The sequence below is a fragment of the Saccopteryx bilineata genome, chromosome 1 (assembly GCF_036850765.1).
Source record: "Saccopteryx bilineata isolate mSacBil1 chromosome 1, mSacBil1_pri_phased_curated, whole genome shotgun sequence".
NCBI classification, from domain to species: Eukaryota; Metazoa; Chordata; class Mammalia; order Chiroptera; family Emballonuridae; genus Saccopteryx; species Saccopteryx bilineata.
The window spans coordinates 378,626,697-378,636,015 of NC_089490.1; the positions used below are offsets into that span (position 1 = coordinate 378,626,697).

The 9,319-nt window shown below is 44.7% G+C and overlaps 1 pseudogene; it reads left to right on the top strand.

The window, feature by feature from the left end:
- Positions 1-5,990: 5,990 nt before the first annotated feature.
- Positions 5,991-8,046, top strand: LOC136320731 (protein FAM118A-like; annotated as a pseudogene).
- Positions 8,047-9,319: the final 1,273 nt, after the last annotated feature.

Below are 9,319 nucleotides of genomic sequence, written 5' to 3' on the forward strand. Positions count from 1 at the left end.
GAGAGCAAGTTCTGCAATGTGTCTAATATGCAATGATAAAATTACATCGATGAAACGGTCAAATATAAAGCAGGACTTCAACACACACCATACTACATTTGCATCGAAATATCCAGCAGGGGACAGCAGGAAGAAAGCATGTCAAGAGCTACTGTGCAGAGTGCAAGCTAGTCAGCAGCAACTCCGTGTTTGGACCCAACAAGGTGACTGGAATTCGGCTAGCTTTGCTGGTGCTTTAGCAATTGTGAAAAATGGAAAACCATTCACAGATGGAGAGTATGCCAAAACATTCATGCTTGATGTTGCCAATGAACTTTTTGATGACTTTTTGGATAAAAACAAGATAAACAAATAAAAGACATGCCTCTGTCGGCAAGAACTGTTCACAATCGTACCATCATGATGGCAAATCAAATTGAGGCAACACAAGTGAAGGACATAAATGCAGCACCATTCTTTTCTTCGCTTTGGATGAGTCAACAGACGTAAGCCATTTATCCCAGTTCAGCATGATTGTAAGGTATGCTGTCGGTGACACACTACTTGAGGAAAGTCTTGCTGTTTTGCCTATGAAAGAGACAACAAGAGGGGAGGATTTATTCAAGTCTTTCACTGAGTTCACTAAAGAAAAAAATCTACCGATGGATAAACTTATTTTGGTGTGTACTGATGGTGCTCCGTGTATGGTGGGGAAAACAGATGATTCGTAGCGCTTCTTCATGAACATGAAAAGAGACCCATCCTAAGTTTTCACTGCATCCTACATCAGGAGGTGCTTTGTGCTCAGATGTGTGGCAAGCAGCTTGGTGAGGTAATGCCGCTGGTCATTCGGGTGGTCAACTTTATTGTTGCCTGAGCTTTAAATGATCGCCAGTTTAAAACACTGCTGGATGAAGTTGGGAATAATTATCCTGGTCTGCTTCTGCACAGCAATATGCATTGGTTGTCAAGAGGGAAGGTACTCAGCCATTTCACGGCTTGTCTGAGCGAAATCCGGACTTTTCTTGAAATGGTAAACATCGAGCATCCTGAGTTAGCTAACACTGAGTGGCTTCTGAAGTTCTACTATCTCATGGACATGACTGAACATCTGACCAGTTCAATGTGAAAATGCAAGGCGTTGGAAATACAGTCTTAACCCTTCAACAAGCAGTGTTTATATTTGAAAACAAGCTGGAACTCTTCATCGCCGACATTAAAACAGGTCATTTACTACCCTTTGAAAAACTGGGAGAGTTTAAAGATGCATGCACAGCAAATGACCCTGCTCAACATCTTGATCTCCAGCAGCTAGCGGGCTTCACATCTAATCTCCTACAGTCATTCAAAGCGCGCTTTGGAGAATTTCGTGAGCGCACTCGTCTTTTTAAGTTCATCACCCATCCATATGAGTGTGCAATGGACAGTGCCGACCTGAGTTACATCCCCGGTGTCTCTGTCAGAGATTTTGAGCTATAAGCTGCTGACCAGAAGGCCTCAGACAGGTGGATGAATTCAGTTCATGTCACTGAATGAAGATTTGGAAAGACTTGCACAATAGCAAGCAGAGTTGGTGAGCAAACACAAATGGGGAGAAATGAAAAAACTTCAACCCGCAGGCCAGCTGATTGTCAAAACTTGGAATGCTCTTCCTGTCACATACCACACACTGCAGCGTGTGAGTATTGCTGTACTGACAATGTTTGGCTCTACGAATGCACGTGAGCAGTCTTTCTCACATCTAAAGAACGTTAAGACCAACCTACGATCACGTTTAATGGATGGAAATCTCAACGCCTGCATGAAGCTTAACCTCACCACGTATCAACCAGACTACAAAGCCATCAGCAAAACCATGCAGCACCAGAAGTCTCATTAATGGTAAGAAGTACTTTATTCATCATTGGTTAGCAACAGCATAACAACGTTATTAAAAAGAATTCAGAGACTTATTGTACTTTAAAAGTGTTGGTCTTACATAAAATGCACACATTTACTTGTATTTAGTGTTAAACATATTGTATGGCTCTCGTGGAATTACATTTTAAAATATGTGGCATTCATGGCTCTCTCAGCCAAAAAGGTTCCCAACCCCTGTTCTAATCAATGGATCCCTTGCTAAGCATGATTTTGGGTTCCCAATTCTGTCTGCACATTAGAATCACCCGACGAACCTATATAAAATCATGGGTGCCTGATTTTATAAAATCGGCTTGTGGTCTCCACTTCAAGTCAATGGCATCTTGTATCACGGGGATTGGGGCACAGGCGTTGCCAGTCTTTTAAGTTTCTCGGGTCCACAGAGTCGAGAACCACTAATGGAGAACATTAAATCCTGAAAACTCTAAAGGCCTTTTTAAGAATCACCTAGCCCTTTCCCCTAAAGAAGTGCGCGGGGGTAAGCTGTTTTCTCACACTGGAACATGGGCAGTAGTAGTAGGAGATGGGAACACCAGAACTGCTAAGCATGAGAAGGCTACTCCAATAAAGGGTCAATTTTGATAATAACTAGGCAGGTTTAAGTCTTTGCTGACATTGGCATCCTTTGTGCACTCGGGGACACTGTAAACCATCAGCTGGTGCAGTCACAGATTCCAGACATCTGTCCCTTCGGTGTCTACCCTCCTGTTAACTAGGAAGATCGGGCACCTCTTGAAAATGCCACCTTGAGAAGAGCATCATTGCTTTCTCTTTCCACAGGGAAGATCTGGTTTCTGGGTCTTTCAGATTTCACTTGTCCTCAGCTCGCCTCCGCCCTGCACACCGTCATTTCCACAGAACGGGTGCAGGCGTCCACCTGCGCTACTCCGATCACGAGAAGGGTTTGAGCCTAACTCTGTTCTCCACTTCTTTCAGGGCAGCAGACAGCCCACTTTATCTTCCTCTTATTTCTGTGGGTAGGGCTGATCTAGGTCAAGGATTTATTAAATCGGGATCCGTAGACTCAAATAAGGTACACATATGGCCTCTACGTGGTCAACTCACTAAAATTTACACAAAATTTTATGTGTATGTGTGTGTTTCTATGAGGGAAAACGATTAAGAATTGGGGGCTGAGACACAGCAGCTACTGAAAAATCCTCAGGAAAGGCTGGCTTTAAACCTTAGTAATGAAAACAAGGCAAAGATTTCTGGTTGCTCCAGTTTTATTTAGCATTGTGCTGAAGGTTTCAGCTAGTGCAGAAGGGTATACAGATGGGAAAGAAAGGAACAAGGCTTTATTTGCAGGTGATATCATGTATATAGAAGATACAAAGGGAAAAAAATTACACTAGTAGAGTGACTTTAGCTAAGTCACAAAATACTGTGTCAATATACAGAAATCAATTATACATGTATATACTAGCATTGAACAATTGGAAAAGGAAATGCAAAAATACCATTTATAATAGCCTCTAAAATATGATCTATACTTAGGGAAATGTTAATGTGAAAACCATGTACAGTGACAACTATAAAACAATGCTGAGAGAAAATATGTGAAGATATAAATCTGGTTAATGGATTGGAAGAGTCAATATTGTTAGATGACATTTTCTCCCAAGTTGAGTTCCACATTCAGTGCAGTCCCAATCAAAGACCCAGCAGGTTTATTTTTGTTTTAAATGTTGACAAGCTGATGCTAAAATTTATACGGACATTCAAAGGTTATAGAAGAGCTAATTTTTTTCTAAAAGAACCAATATGAAGAATGTAATCTAACTTTAAAACAATATAAATTTACAGTAATGAAGTAGATTTCATTATATGTAGATTTCATAAAAATAAATGGAATAATAGTCTAGAAATAGACCCATACATGTGTATGAGCTACTGGTTTTCAATTAAAGTGCCAACGTAATTGAGGAGATGATAGTATTTTCCACAGATAGTGCTGGTAAAATGGTATATCCATTTGGGCAAACACAGGAAGTGAAACTCAACTCTTATTTCACATCACACATGAAGTTGACTTTAAAAAGTCACAGAACTAAATGCAAGAATTAAAACTATAAAAATTCTAAATGAAAACAGGAATAAATATTTCAACCTTTGAGTAGCAAAGATTTTTTGTGGAGGAATAAGAAGCATGAATCATAAAAGAAAAAGCTGACAAATCTGACTTTATCAAAAATATAATTTTCTGTCTACAAAAAATAATGCCATTTAGAAATGAGAAAGCAAGTTAGGAGCTGGGAAAAATATTTGCAACACACATATCTGGCATAGGAGTTGTATCTAGAATTTATAAAGTACTCACAAAATATGAAGGAGACAAATCAACCAATTAAAAATGGGTAGGATGAGAAGAATCCTAAGATGGACCATGCTCTCCCCTTGAGCGTGAGTGAATATTATGGATGTCACTTTGTGATTAAGTTACATTATATTATAAGGAGGAATGCATAGATATAATTAAGGCTCCTGATCCGTTAACTTTGAGCCAATCCAAAGGGATATTATCCTGGGTGGGTCTGACATACTCAGGTGAACCTTTTATTATTTTTTTTTGTATTTTTCTGAAGTGAGAAGTGGGGAGGCAGAGAGACAGACTCCCACATGCACCCAACCAGGATCCACCAGGCAAGCCCACTAGGGGGCAATGCTCTGCCCACCTGGGGTGTTGCTCCATTGCGGCAGGAGCCATTCTAGCACCTGAGGTGGAGGCCATGGAGCCATCCTCAGCGCCTGGACCAACTTTGCTCCAATGGAGCATTGGCTGAGGGAGGGGAAAAGAGAGACAGAGAGAAAAGAGAGGGGGGGGGTGGAGAAGTAGATGGGTGCTTCTCCTGTGTGTCCTACCAGGAATTGAACCTGAGACTTCCACATGCTGGGCCGATGCTCCACCACTGAGCCAGCTGGCCAGGGCTTGGGTGAGCCTTTTAAATGAAGCGGCATATGCAGCACCAGAGCTCCCTGGTTGGCCTTGAAACAAACCACCGGGACTTCTAGAGCTGCAGGGAAATGACTTCTGCCAACAACCTGTGTGCATGGAAGACCTGGGCTTCGGGGAACACTGCAGCTGTGGCCAACACTTTGATTGCATGCAGCTCTATGAGACCCTCAGTAGAAGACTCATGAAAACTGAGACAATAAATGTCCTTTATTTGTTTCATTGGACAAATTTGTGGTGATATGTAGACAATACATATGCATACAATGTGAAAATGACATACACTTCACAAAAGAAAATATGTGAGTAGACAATACGTACACGATAAGATGCTCAACATCATCATCAGAGAAATGCAAATCACAACTAAAATGAACATACCTTTCTACACACACACATGAGCACACGCACAGCTAAAGTCAGCAAGACAAAGCCGACCATACTAAGTGCAGCATCTGGTGCGTTCATAGACCACAAGGGAAGTGTAAACTGGTACAACCACTTTGGAAAGCAGTGGGAAAGTTTCCCATAAAACTAAAACATAGATTTATCATATCACTCAGCTGTTTTACCTATAAATATTTTCTCAAGAGAAATGATACCCTGAGTCTACACAAAGACTTATATTTGAGTGTTCACTGAACTTCCCGTTCATAATAGCCCAAAGGTAGAGATAGCCCAATTGTATCTCAGCAGGTGAATGCATAAACAAGTGGGGCTGTCTTCACACAAGGCAACACCAGTGGTGCTGGCGATTACACGGGGTATAAACATTTGTCAAAACTCATCTAACTTTACACTTACAATGAATGGGTGCATTTTATATCTAATTTATACCTCAATAGAGTTGATTTTTTAAACAAAGGACCCAGCACACTCTCCTGCTCGTACCTTTCTTTTCTCTTTAATTTTATTGATTTTGGAGAGAGAGAAAGAGAAATATCAACCTGCCTCTGTATGTGTCCTGACCAGGGATTGAACTGGCAACTTTGTGTATCAGATGGTGCTCTAACCAACAGAGCTATCTATCCAGCTAGGGCAATAGAATTAATTTTTCAAAATTCATTTTCTGGGGAGACCTGAACCGTTGAACAGAAGCAGAACTCTGACTGGCGTTTCAGCGGCGCTGCAGGATTCACAGATGGATTCACTGGAAAAAACAAATAGAAGTGAACAAAAGTCAAAAAAGTTTTTAAAAAGCCTCATCCAGAAACAGCCGCAAGAACTGCTCCTGGTGATCGGACTGGAGTCAGCGCAGCCGTGGCCCCGGGGATCCCCGCCCTCTGCTCCTGGAGGAGCTGCCTGGAGGCCGTCCTTGAGGCTGCGGAGCAGCTAGAGGTCCTCCATCCCAGGGATATGGACGAGTTCCGTAGGAAGGTGATGAAGGACTGGGAACTGCTGATTGTTGTTGCCCATGATCTGATCCGGAAGATGTCACCTCGGACAGGTGACACCAAGTCCAACTTCTTCCAGGACTGCCTGATGGAGATCTTTGACAACCTGGAACAGCACATCCAGGACCCGCTGGCGCTGCAGTCCATCCTCAGCCTGATGGAGAAGGGAACAAGGGTGCTGACCACCAACTATGACAACCTGCTGGAGATCTCTGGGCGGCAGCAGAACAAGCCCGTGGAGTCCTTGGACCTGAAGGACAAGACCAAGGTCCTTAAGTGGGCAAGAGGACACATCAGAGACGGAGTTCTTCACATCCATGGCTTATACACAGACCCCTGTGGGATGGTATTGGAGATCTCTGGGCAACAGCAGAACAAGCCCATGGAGTCTCTGGATCTGAAGGACAAGACCAAGGTCCTTAAGTGGGCAAGAGGACACATCAGAGACGGAGTTCTTCACATCCATGGCTTATACACAGACCCCTGTGGGATGGTATTGGAGATCTCTGGGCAGCAGCAGAACAAGCCCATGGAGTCTCTGGATCTGAAGGACAAGACCAAGGTCCTTAAGTGGGCAAGAGGACACATCAGAGACGGAGTTCTTCACATTCATGGCTTATACACAGACCCCTGTGGGATGGTATTGGAAATCTCTGGGCGGCAGCAGAACAAGCCCATGGAGTCCTTGGATCTGAAGGACAAGACCAAGGTCCTTAAGTGGGCAAGAAGACACATCAGAGACGGAGTTCTTCACATCCATGGCTTATACACAGACCCCTGTGGGATGGTATTGGATCCTTCAGGATATAAGGATGTCACCCAAGACCCAGAAGTGATGGAGGTGCCGCAGAGCTTATACTGCAGGAAGTCCTTTCTGTTCGTGGGCTGTGGGGAGACCCTTCGGGACCAGATATTCCAAGCACTCTTCCTGTACTCGGTGCCGAACAAGGCGGATTTGGAGCACTAAATGGTCATGCTCAAGGAGAGCGAGAACCATTTCTTCAAGCACCAAGATGACATGCTACTGTTTGGGATCAAAGTCGTGTCCTATGGGGCCTGTTTCGACCACTTCCCGGGATACATGCGAGACCTGGCCACTCAGATCTGCAAACAGTGGAATCCAGATGCTGAATGAGTGGACAGCACCACACTGTTGGGGAATGCGCGTCAGGACTGTGCAAAGAGGAAGTTAGAAGAGAATGGAATTGAAGTTTCAAAACAGCTCTGACAATCATGAATGGAGCATCTTGAAATCTTTAAAACCAGTAAACCCTGAAACTTGAAAACCAGCCTTCTGCAACCACAGTGCCATACCTGAACGATAAGGAATGTTCAGAGAACTCCACATGGACCTCTCACTTCTAAACTGTCATGTACCCCGTGTACCCCAAGAGAGCCCTGTGGGGGTATGGCCCAGGGAGGCTGGGTGACAGTCCCTCTGAGTGTCTGTGCTGGGGCCACTGCTCTGTGACGATGGTGAAGGTTCTGCTTGTTTTCCATTTCAGAGCTGCCTATTTTTTTTGTGACATTTCTTGCCAGGCACTATGACAACTCCCCACTGATGGCTGTGGAGCTCTCACAGGTATAGGGAACAAGATACGTAGGTTGAGGTGTGTAGGGAATGAGATAAGCCAGAAACTGCTTATGTCTTCTTTTTGAAGCATGAAAAATCTTTTATGTTACTCTGGTCATTAATAAAATAACTTCAAAAGCTCTGAAAATATTCATTTTCCCAGTATAATTCCAATTGCTCAAAAGTGATCCCATAGAGAGGGGGAAAGTAACGATGCAGGTGGATAGAGATCAATTGTAATGTTATTGACCGGAAGGTGGAGGAGGGTCCAGAGCCTAAAAGGAATAGCTGGCTATTGATAAAATCCGGTGAGTGTATCTGTCCTCTGGGTGAACCAGGAAGCCCTGTAGCAGCTGAGAGCGAGGAGACGCAGGGCTGTTGGAGGTATAAGAGGAGAAGATGTGGCAGTTACTTCATGGTGAGAGAAAGAAAATGGACATCGGGTTAGCAGCTCACCCCTCCCTCTCCCACTTGCACCCCCACGTTCACCTTGAAACTCCTTGTCCATGTCTTCCTCTTCCCCATCACTGTCTTATTTGAGCAGCTTTGAAGAGGCAGAAGTTTCAAATTAGAATCTTAGGCTTGTTACCATCATTATGGAAACTCGAGGCCATGTGGCCTGAGGGAGGGGCAGGTCAGGAGCCTGCAAGGGGGCTCCAATTTGGGTCTCCCACGTCCACCTCTCAGTGCTCCTGGGAGGCCTCTGCTTTGTTTCCTAGGTCCCTGCATCTCCCAGCACTCCGGGAGCTCTGGGCAAGCAGCAGGCTCTCAAAAGCAGGGTGCCCGGGCAGCTTATGACAGAGGCCTTCCTGAACGGAGTGACCAGGGCAGTGGTGGGGGAAGAATAAGGGCCCTGGTGACAGGCACTAAGAGGAGGGAGAGCACTGGCCTCGAAGGCCCCAGGATGAGGCAGAAGGTCACTCTGACAGGGCGAGAAAGCTGAAGGCTCATGAAAGAAAGGTCTCAGCACTCCCCCACCCCTTCTGGGCCCTGTCCCCCAGTACCTTCAAAAGTAACTCTGTGGAGGGGGCTGTATTCACCCACAGTTCCTAGCTCTCAGAAAGAAATTTAGGCCACAGTCTTCCTGCACATCTGTGCTCTTGACCCTGCCCCACCAAGCCTAATAGCTCTCACGCCAGGCTGTACCTGCAGACCAACCTATGGCTCAGGGCCTGTGGACTTGGCTTTCCCAAGGCTGCAAGCATCTAGTAACTGGGGAATCTGGCGGCCTACCTCCAGCAAAAAATGAATCAGTTGGTCTCTCTGTTAGAAGATGCCCACTCCTGCCTCCCCCACCAGACTGTCTCCCCCACGGGGGGCCTGTATGGACATGTCTCACTTCTTCACCTTTGAGTCCTGTTATGTCTTACCCTGAAGGGACTCCTCTGTCACCTACAGGCCATCTTGTCTGTGTGGACACTCAACCTGCCAGAGTCAACTCAGAGATATGTAGCATTAAAAATATATATATATATATTCACCACTAAAGAAGGTCACGTA